Here is a 10,175-nt window from a genome sequence, read left to right on the forward strand (position 1 = left end):
TTTTGAATTTTGAGGGGACACAAACACAGTCTATAGTTATACTGAGCGACTAACACACACACACACACAGGATGCCTGCTATCACCATTTCTGCTCAGTATCGTACTGGGGGGCCTAGCAAGCACAGTAAGGCAAGGAAAAGAAGTACAGAATTGCCATTATTTGTAGATGATGCGTGTGTGCATGCTCAGTTGCTTCAGTCGTGTCCCACTCTGAGACCCCATGGACTCTGTAGCCCACTAGGCTCCTCAGTCCATGGGATTCCCCAGGCAAGAATACTGGAGTGGGTTGCCATGCCCTCCTCCAGGGGATCTTCTTGACCCAGGGGTGGAACCTGGGTCTTCTGCATTATAGGCGGATTCTTTATCACTGAGCCACCAGGGAAGCCCCATTTGTAGATGATACCACTGTATATTTAGAAAATTCAAAATAGTCCATGGATAAATTATAAGAATTATTAAGTGTTTTATATTTCTGGGACTTCCTCAGTGGTCCAGTGGTTAAGACTGTGCTTCCACTTCAGGGGCCATGGATTTGATCCCTGGTGGGGGAACTAAGATTCTGCATGCTGTACGGTGAGGCCAAAAAAAAAAAAAAAAAAAAAAGAATTTTAAGCTTTCTGATTTAAAATCCATATTTAAAAATCTACTGCTTTTATATGCTAACAACAAAGAAAATTTTAATAAAGATACCATTTTTGAACTTCTTAGAAATTAATGAAAGAAGCCAACATTCTTGGGAAAAATATAAAACTTTATAGAAAGAAATTTTAAAATACTAAATAGATATACGTATTTATCAAATGGAAGACTCAATGTCATAAAGCTTTCAGTTCCCTCTAAACTGTTTTATAGGTTCAATACAAATAAAGTCGTGATTTCAATAGATATTGTGTCTGTGTATCACAACAAGATAATTCTTAAATTTGTGTGGAAGTTCCAACAAGCCAGGGCACCTATACTTACTCTAAAGGTATAGCAATTAAGATGGTGTGATACTGCTGCAAGGGTAGACAAATAGACCAATGAAAGATAGTAGTCTCAGAAACAGACCCACTTGTATGTTGACAGAGAATATGTGGCCAAGGAGGTACTGTGAGATCGGACTTCCAATATGGTTAGATTTCTAATAAATGGAACAATCTGTTTTCCATATTGAAAAAAATGAAATCAGATCCCTACCTCAAAACACAAATAAAAATAGTACTAGATGGATTGAAAACCTAAATGTGAAAGACAAAAGAGCTTTAAGACTTTAATATAGTATAGAGATTTTTCTTAATACAGAAAAAACACTAACCATAAATGACAATTATAAAACATTCAATTACATTAAGAATGTCTATTAATCAAAACTGCCATAAAGAGAATGAAAACCACAAATTGGGGCACAAATTGGGAGAAGATAACTGAAACACATTTAACTGATTAAAGACTCAAACGTAGAATATATTAAAAACTACAAATAGAAAAACCAAAAGTGACATGAAGTGTGTAAATAGTTTATTCGTAGAATGGACTATTGTGCAATAAGAATGAAAGATCTATGAATACATGGAACAGCCTGGATGAACCACACAGATATGCTGTTGAGCAAAAGAGTGAAATCGCTCAGTCGTGTCCGACTCTTTGCGACCCTGTGGACTGTAACCTACCGGGCTCCTCCGTCCGTGGGATTCTCCAGGCAAGAATACTGGAGTGGGTTGCCATTTCCTTCTCCAGGGGATCTTCCTGACCCAGGGATTGAACCTGGGTCTCCCGCCTTGCAGGCAGACGCTTTAACCTCTGAGCCACCAGGGAAGCCCAAACATAAATGCTTACACACTGTATGACTCACTTACACAAAATTCAAAAACAGGTGAAGTGAATCCATTACTACTGGTAAAATTACAAAGAGAATCAAGGGAATAATAATCATCAAGTCATAATAGTGTTTACTTCTGGAGGAGGGAAGAATATGATTGGGAAGGGATCCAGGGGACTTCTGGAATGTGGATGATGGTCTACTGCTTGATCTGGGTGGTTGTTCATAGATATGAAATTCATTAATCTGCATTAAGATGTACATTTCTCAAGTGAAAAAAAACACCAAAGACAACTAAAAATGCAGTGAGAAGTAGGAGTAATATGATTCTCTGAGACTCCTCCACACAGGCTCTGAGCCACCCAAATTTCCTTGTCTAGACCACGAAGTGTAGACTACTTCCGTCAGAACCTCCTCTGGAGTCAGAGTCCTCTTAACCATCAGTCTTGGAAGTTACTGACGTTCCCTCAGCCCTGTCTGAAGTCATATTTTGCAGAAATTGTTTATTCTTTATCTCCTGACACCAGCGGTGGTGTGGGGATACCTCTCTGAGGGGATGGATCAGTTCAGTTCATTCGCCCAGTTGTGTCTGACTCTTTGTGACCTCAAGGATTGCAGCACACCGAGTTTCCCCGTACTTCACCATCTCCCAGAGTTTGCTCAAACTCATGTCCATTGAGTTGGTGACGCCATCCAACCATCTCATCCTCTGTCATCTCCTTCTCCTCCTGCCCTCAATCTTTCCCAGCATCAGGGTCTTTTTCAATGAGTTAGTTCTTCGCATCAGGTGGCTAAAAAAAGTATTGGAGCTTCAGCTTCAGCATCAGTCCTTCCAATGAATATTCAGGACTGATTTCCTTTAGGACTGACAGGTTTGAGGGGATGGATAGGATCTGCTAATTTTGTCCTCAGACTCTGGAGTCCATATTCCCTTGGACCTCATTCACATTCATACTAACTGAGGAAATGTGGTTTTAGAGTCTGGTAAATGTGCTATAAAGGCCAGAACCTCAAGTCCTGGTTGTGTGACCTCGGGCAAATCATCTTTCCTCTCCTGGCCTTTGTTTCTCATTCATAAGAGGGGGTTAGTGCCCACCGGGCTTTGGAGAAAATATGTGTAATGGCCTTATTTATGACCACATTTTTTTTTTCACAGCACCATACAGCTTGTGGGATCTTAGTTCCCCAATAAGGGATTGAACCTGGGCCCCTGACAGTGAAAGCACCAAGTCCTAACCACTGGACCTCCAGGGAATTTCCTATGACCACTTTTGATTAATCTAGTAATCCAGGCAGTGGAGTAGGGTGAGCAAGAGGCGGGGCTCTGGAATGACACAGTCCAGGACTAAATTTCCATGATGTCACATGATGGGCAAGTTACACAATCTCTCTGTGTCTCCCTTTGCTCCTCTGTCATCACGAGTGATGACTTTCCCTCCTCACAGGGTTGTGGTGAAGGTTAAATGAGATAACACTTTCACCTGGGGCAGTGCTCGACCTGAGCAAGTAAACATCAGTTGTTATCAGCCCCTTCTAGATCTCACAATCACAGGCTCATGACACTTTGTGTCTACCTTCAAGTATGTGTATTATTATAGTGGTGGATAATGGGCAGGGGGCCTCCTTTGTATCCCAGGCCCCTTCCCTGTCTGCCACCTTGAGAAGCACTGGGTCCCAATATACCCTCCTCAGTGGACCTGCACCCTCCTGTCTCCCCCTGTCTCAGAGACTGATGGAAGGGACAGAGCCACCATCTCATCCCAGGGCCAGGGGCCACAGGACTGGACATTTCTGATAGAGTGGAGGCCTGAGAAGGAGGAAGGAAGGGAGTGGAGAGGATATGTGTTTCCCCATCTGCTGCTGCTGCTGCTGCTAAGTCGCTTCAGTCATGTCTGACTCTGTATGACCCCATAGACGGCAGCCCACCAGGCTTCCCCATCCCTGGGATTCTCCAGGCAAGAACACTGGAGTGGGTTGCCATTTCCTTCTCCAATGCAGGAAAGTGAAAAGTGAAAGTGAAGTCGCTCAGTCGTGTCCAACTCTTCGAGACCCCATGGACTGCAGCCCACCAGGCTCCTCCGTCCATGGGATTTTCTAGGCAAAAGTACTGGAGTGGGGTGCCATTGCCTTCCCCATTCCCCATCTAGTGGTTTCCTGTTATTGATGTAACAAATTTACAACAAACTCAGTGGCTTAAAACAACACAAATGTATTATCTTTCAGTTCTGGAGGTCAGAAGTCTCACAAGGTGTCCTCAGGGCTGCATTCCTTCTGGGCCTTCTGAGGGCTCTCGGTGAGAAACCATTCCCCTGCCTTTTCAAACTTCTAGAGGCAGCCTGCAGTCCTTGGCCCCTTTCTTCCATCTTCAAAGCCAGCAATAACCAGTCTAGTCTTTCTCACATCAAATCACTCTCTTTCTTGCCTTCTTCTTTCACTTATAAGGACCTTCATGATTACACTGGGCTCACCCAGATAATCCAGGATGATCTCCCCATTTCAAAATACTTAAATTTAATCACACCCACAAAGTCTCTGTTGCCATGTAAGGTGACATATTCCAGGTCCTGTGGTTTGGGACATGGACATCTTTTGAGGGGGCATTATTCTGCCTTATCAAATACCCTCTCCTTCACCAGATCTCTCTGGTGACCGCCAGTGTCCCCACACTGGAGCCACAGAGGTGGACCAATGGGTTTTACCATTGAAGGAGACAAGGTGCCCAGCCCGTGGGGGAGAAGAGCTTGTCAACAATTATTTAAGACTGAGTGATTCTTGTAATAATAAAAATAACAATACCATCACCATTAACCACACAGCTACTCTGTACCAGATGTTAGTGGATCACATTACATGAATCATGCTTTTCTCACACCAACTGCATGATGTAAATTCAACTTTTATCACCACTATACAGATGGGCAAACTGAGGCTCTGAGTGCCTTCCATGTTCTCATCAGCCCTGAGTACAGTCCTTTGCCTTCCTGATCTTCCTCTCCCTCTTTCTCCTCATTACGAGGCCCAGTATCTTGATCTCACAGTGGCCTCTCTCTCTGTCCTGATTCTCTCGGCCCTCAGCCTGGCTGTTACTGGACCACCTCCTATAACCTCCCCACTTCCCATTCTGGATGTCTGTGATGCAGGGTGAGTCCAGGTCCAAACCCGAGGATGCTGCTAAGTTAAATCAGCCTTTTGTTTTCATTCACGGAAGCTTGCCTGAAGCCTTGGCCCCACAGGAGGTCTTGGCATCACCAGGCACAGCTCAGCCACCAACTGTCCACATTACAGAGATACCTGCCTTTGCCAGCAGGGGCGTCTCATCTCCAAGACTGGGAAAGTGTCTGAGAACACAGAGGAGGAACAGAGGCAGAAACATTCACACCTGAGAAGGTCACAGGCCTCTGGGTGTGTGAGCCCCAGGCCTGGGTGTCCCTTGGAGCCTCCTTCTCTGTGAGTGGACAGCTGGGGGCAGCCTAAGGTCAGCTCTGCCTCTTGCTCCTGGGGGACCCTGGAAGACTCTGGTTTAAGCTCAGGGTCTTTTGCAGATGGCCATCCCAATTTGGAGGGGACAGCATGGATTTGATTCCCGGTCAAGTAACTAGATCTCACATGCTGCAACGAAGATAGGAAATCAAGCATGCTGCGACTAAGATCCGGCACAGCCAAATAAATAAATATAAAAAAAATTAAAAATGAAAAAAATCATACAGTAAAATTGACCTTGGGAGTTCTGTGAGTTTTAACACGTGTGGATTCATGTAACTACCACCACATTCAGGATACATGACTGTCCTATCACCCTACAGAACTTCCTTGTGCTGTCCCTTCATAGCCACACCTTCCCACACAAATATGACTAACTGATATTTTACAAAGGTGTGTCTATGTGTCTATAACCCTTTGCCAATACTACACTGTCTTGATTATTGTAACTTTATAGTAATTCTTAAAAGCCATGTTGGGGCTTCCCAAGTGATGCTATGGTAAAGAATCTGCCTGCCAATGCGGGAGACAGTAAAAGACATGGGTTTGATCCCTGGGTTGGGAAGAGCCCCTGAAGGAGAGCATGGCAATCCACTCCAGTATTCTTGCCTGGGAAATCCCATGGACAGAGGAGCCTGGCAGGCTGCAGTCCATAGGGTCCCATAGAGTTGGACATAACTGAAGCAACTTTGCACGAAAAACCATGTTAGTCCTCCAATTTTGTTCCTCCTTTTCAAAATTATTTTGACAGTTGTAGTTCTTTGTTTTTTCACATCTATTTTATTCTCTATTTTTTTAAATTAAAAAAAGTCTTTTGGCCACGCCACACAGCTTATGCAATCTTAGTTCCCCAAACAGGGATTGAACCCTAGGCCCTTGGCAGTGAAAGCACAGAGTCCTAACCACTGGAAAGCCAAGGAATGTCCTCCACATACATTTTAGAACCAATTATTCTGTATTAAAAAAATTCCTGCTGAGATTTTGAATGGAATTGCATTAAATCTAAAGATCAACTTGGGGAAAACTGACATCCTAACTACATTGAATCTGTCAGTCCATAAACACTACATTTGTTTGTTTAGGCCTTCTATTTCTTTCATCAGCTTCTTGTAGTTTTCAACATCCACAGATCCTGTACATGTTTTGTTAGATTTTTTGAGGAGCTGTTGTAAAAGAGTATTGTGTGTGTCTTTAAATTTTGGTTTTGTCTCTTGATAGTATATAGAAATAAGCTTGATTTTTGTGTGTTGAACACTATTTTCTCATCCCCATTCTGCCATTGAACCCATGCACTGAGATTTTTATTTGGCTATCATATTTTTCACTTCTAAAATTTCCATTTATTTCTTCAACTATTCTCTCTCTGTGCCAAGATTTCCTGTTTCTCCATTTGTTTCAAAAACGTTCATGATTAATTTGTTGAAGCGTTAAAAAAATAGGTGCTTTAAGGACTTCCCTGGTGGACCAGTGGTTCATAATCCAATTTTCAAAGCAGCAGAGGCAGGTTTGGTTCCTGGTCCAGGAACTGAGATCCCATATGCCTCGGGGCCAACTAAGCCTACACACCACAACTAGAGAAAGCCTGTGTGCCACAACCAAGACCCAGCACAGCTAAAGCACAAAAACAAACAAACAAAAAAGATGATATCAGGGTTTCCCTGGTGGCTTAGTGGTAAAGAATCTGACTGCCAAGGCAGGGGACACAGGTTTGATCCCTGGTCCAGGAAGATCCCACATGCCAAGGGACAACTAAGCCTGTGTGCAAAAACTACTCAGTCAGCGCTCTAGGGCCAGTGAGCTGAGACTACTGAAGCAGGTGCCTAGAGCCGGTGCTCCACAAGAGAAACCACTTCAGTGAGAAACCTGTGCACCACAACTAGAGAGTAGCCCCCGATCTCTGCAACTGGAGAACACCCATGAGGAGCAATAAAGACCCAGCACAGCCATAAATAAATACATCTTTAAAATTAGACGATGTCAGATAATACTTGGCATCTTAGTCTTTTCTACATTGGTGTCAGTTGATTGTCTTTCCCATGTAAGCTCAGATTTTCCTGGTTTTTCACATTTTGAGCAATTTTTTTTTCACTTAAAAATTTAATACAATTTTAGAAGTTACTTTCCATTTACAGTTATTATAGAATATTGGTTATATAATACAGTAAGCCTATCTTGCACCCTATAGTTTGTACTTCCAATGCCTCTACCCCTATATTGCCCCTCCCACCACTGGTATGCAGTAGTTTGTTCTCTATATATGTGAGTCTGCTTTTTTGTTTTATTCACTAGTTTGCTGTACTTTTAGATTCTACATCTAAGTGATATCATACAGTATTTGTCTTTCTCTGACATTTCACTTAGCATAATACCATCCAAATCCCTCCAGGTTGCTGCATTCTTTTTATGGCTGAGTATTATTCCCTTGTATGTATCTATCATGCATCTTTATCCATTCATCTCTTTGCGTACACTTTGGCTGTTTCCATGTCTTCACAACTCTACATAATGCTGCTATGAACATTGGAGCACATGCATCTTTCCCAATTAGTGTTTTTGTTTCTTTTGGATATATATACCTATGAGTGGGATTCCTGGGTCACATGGTAGTTCTGTTTTTATTTTCTTGAGTATTTCTGATCAATTTTGAATCATACGTTGGACATTTTGAATATTAGGTTCTGAGGCTTGAGCTTGATGCTGCTGCTGCTGCTGCTAAGTCGCTTCAGTCGTGTCCGACTCTGTGCGACCCCATAGACAGCAGCCCACCAGGCTCCGCCGTCCCTGGGATTCTCCAGGCAAGAACACTGGAGTGGGTTGCCATTTCCTTCTCCAATGCAGGAAAGTGAAAAGTGAAAGTGAAGTCGCTCAGTCGTGACCGACTCCTCGAGACCCCATGGACTGCAGCCCACCAGGCTCCTCCAGCCATGGGATTTTCCAGGCAAGAGTACTGGAGTGGGGTGCCATTGCTTAGCCATGCCTGATTCTCTGCAACCCCATGGACTGTAGCCTGCCTGGCTCCTCTGTCTATGGGGATTCTCCAGGCAAGAACACTGGAGTGGGTTGCCATGCCCTCCTCCTGGGAATCTTCCCAACCCAGAGATCGAACCCAGATAGCCTGCATTGCAGGTGGATTCTTCACTGTCTGAGCCACCAGGGAAGCCCAAGAATACTAGAGTGGGTAGCCTAACCCTTCTCCAGGGAATCTGCCTGACCCAGGAATACAGCTGGGGTCTTCTGCATTGCAGGTGGATTCTTTGCCAGCTGAGCTACCAAGGAACGTGTAAATTCTATGGAGTATATTGTACTTTGGTTTTAGCAGGCATTATATCTCACTTCACAGGCAGCCACCACAGCCCTCGTCCTAGTGGCAGGGCTGGGATAATGGAAAACAGTACACCAGAGTGGAAAGGGACAGTAGAAAGTGGGGCGAGTCTTGGAGGCGTTACTTGAGGCACCTGTGCCCTGGAAGAACTGGAGCTGCTGACAGAGCACAGATATGGAAGTCATCTGGGGTTGGGGGCGGGGTGGTAATCTGTTGGGGGAGTTGGGCGGGGAAACCAGCCCACTTGGCGCACGAGAGACGGGTTGCGCGGTTTCCCATCAGCCCTTGCGGTGCAGCGTGTGTAACGTGATTTGCGTGTCGAGCTCTGCAGCTCGCATCATAGCTTTTGCTTCTTTCTATTTGGCTGAGACTAACCAGGTAGGTCCACCGATATTTCCTGTCTGGAGTTTAAGTGTGCATGTGTTTCAGGGGAAGCCAGAGGGCTTTGGGCTGGTCAGGCAGTGCCATCTTTAACTTTTGAAGGGGAAAGCCCTCGAGGTCAGCCTCCATAGCTCTTGTTCTGGTGGTGGGAGAGTTAGGGCAGCGGGCAGTGGAGGTCAGGGAGTCAGATGAAGGTGGGGTGAGTCTTGGGGTGCTATTGGAGGTATCTGGGTACTGGAGGCCTTAGAACTGATGACAGAGCACAGAAACGGGAGTTATCCATTGAGGGGAGGTGGCGGGGGGCGGACGCGAGTCATCCATGCGGAGAGGGGGAGGGGCGAGGAAACCAGCCCACATGGTGCACGGGAGACTTAGTGCACATGCCCAGGGTTGAGCGCTTTCCCGTCAGCCCTTGTGAAGCGTGTGTAACGTGGTCTGTGCTGAGCTCTGCAGCTCGCATCTTAGCTTTCGCTTCTTTCTATTTGGCTAAGTCTAACCAGGTAGGTCCACCGATATTTCCTGTCTGGAGTTTAAGTATGCATGTGTTTCAGGGGGAGCCAGTGGGCTTTGGGTGCATCAGATGGTGCCATCTTTAAATTTTAAAGAGGAAAGCCCTCGAGGTCAGCTGTCATATCTCTTGTTCTGGTGGCGGGAGAGTTAGGGCAGTGGGCGGTGGAGGTCAGGGAGTCAGATGAAGGTGGGGTGAGTCTTGGGGTGCTACTGGAGGTGTCTGGGGCCTGGAAGCCTTAGAACTGACGACAGAGCACAGAAACGGGAGTTACTCGTTGAGGGGAGGTGGCGGGCGGCGGGGTGGGGGGGTCATCCATGCAGACAGGGGGAGGGGGCGGGGAAACCAGCCCAAGCGGCACACGAGAAACATAGTGCGCATGCCCAGGGTTGCGTGCCTTCCCATCGGCCATTGGCGTGCCGTCGGGTGCCGAGCTGTTCGAGTCGCGTCTTAACGTCTGGGTTCTTTCTACCTGGCTGAGACTCACCAGGTAGAGCCACCGATATTTCCTGTCTGGAGTTTAAGTGTGCATGTGTTTCAGGGGAAGCCAGTGGGCTTTGGGCGGGTCAGGCGGTGCCTTTAACATTTGAAGAGGAAGGTCCTCGAGGTCAGCCGCCATATCTCTTGTTCTGGTGGCGGGAGAGTTAGGGCAGCGGGCGGTGGAGGTCAGGGAGTCAGATG

The sequence above is a fragment of the Bos indicus genome, chromosome X (genome assembly GCF_029378745.1).
Source record: "Bos indicus isolate NIAB-ARS_2022 breed Sahiwal x Tharparkar chromosome X, NIAB-ARS_B.indTharparkar_mat_pri_1.0, whole genome shotgun sequence".
NCBI classification, from domain to species: Eukaryota; Metazoa; Chordata; class Mammalia; order Artiodactyla; family Bovidae; genus Bos; species Bos indicus.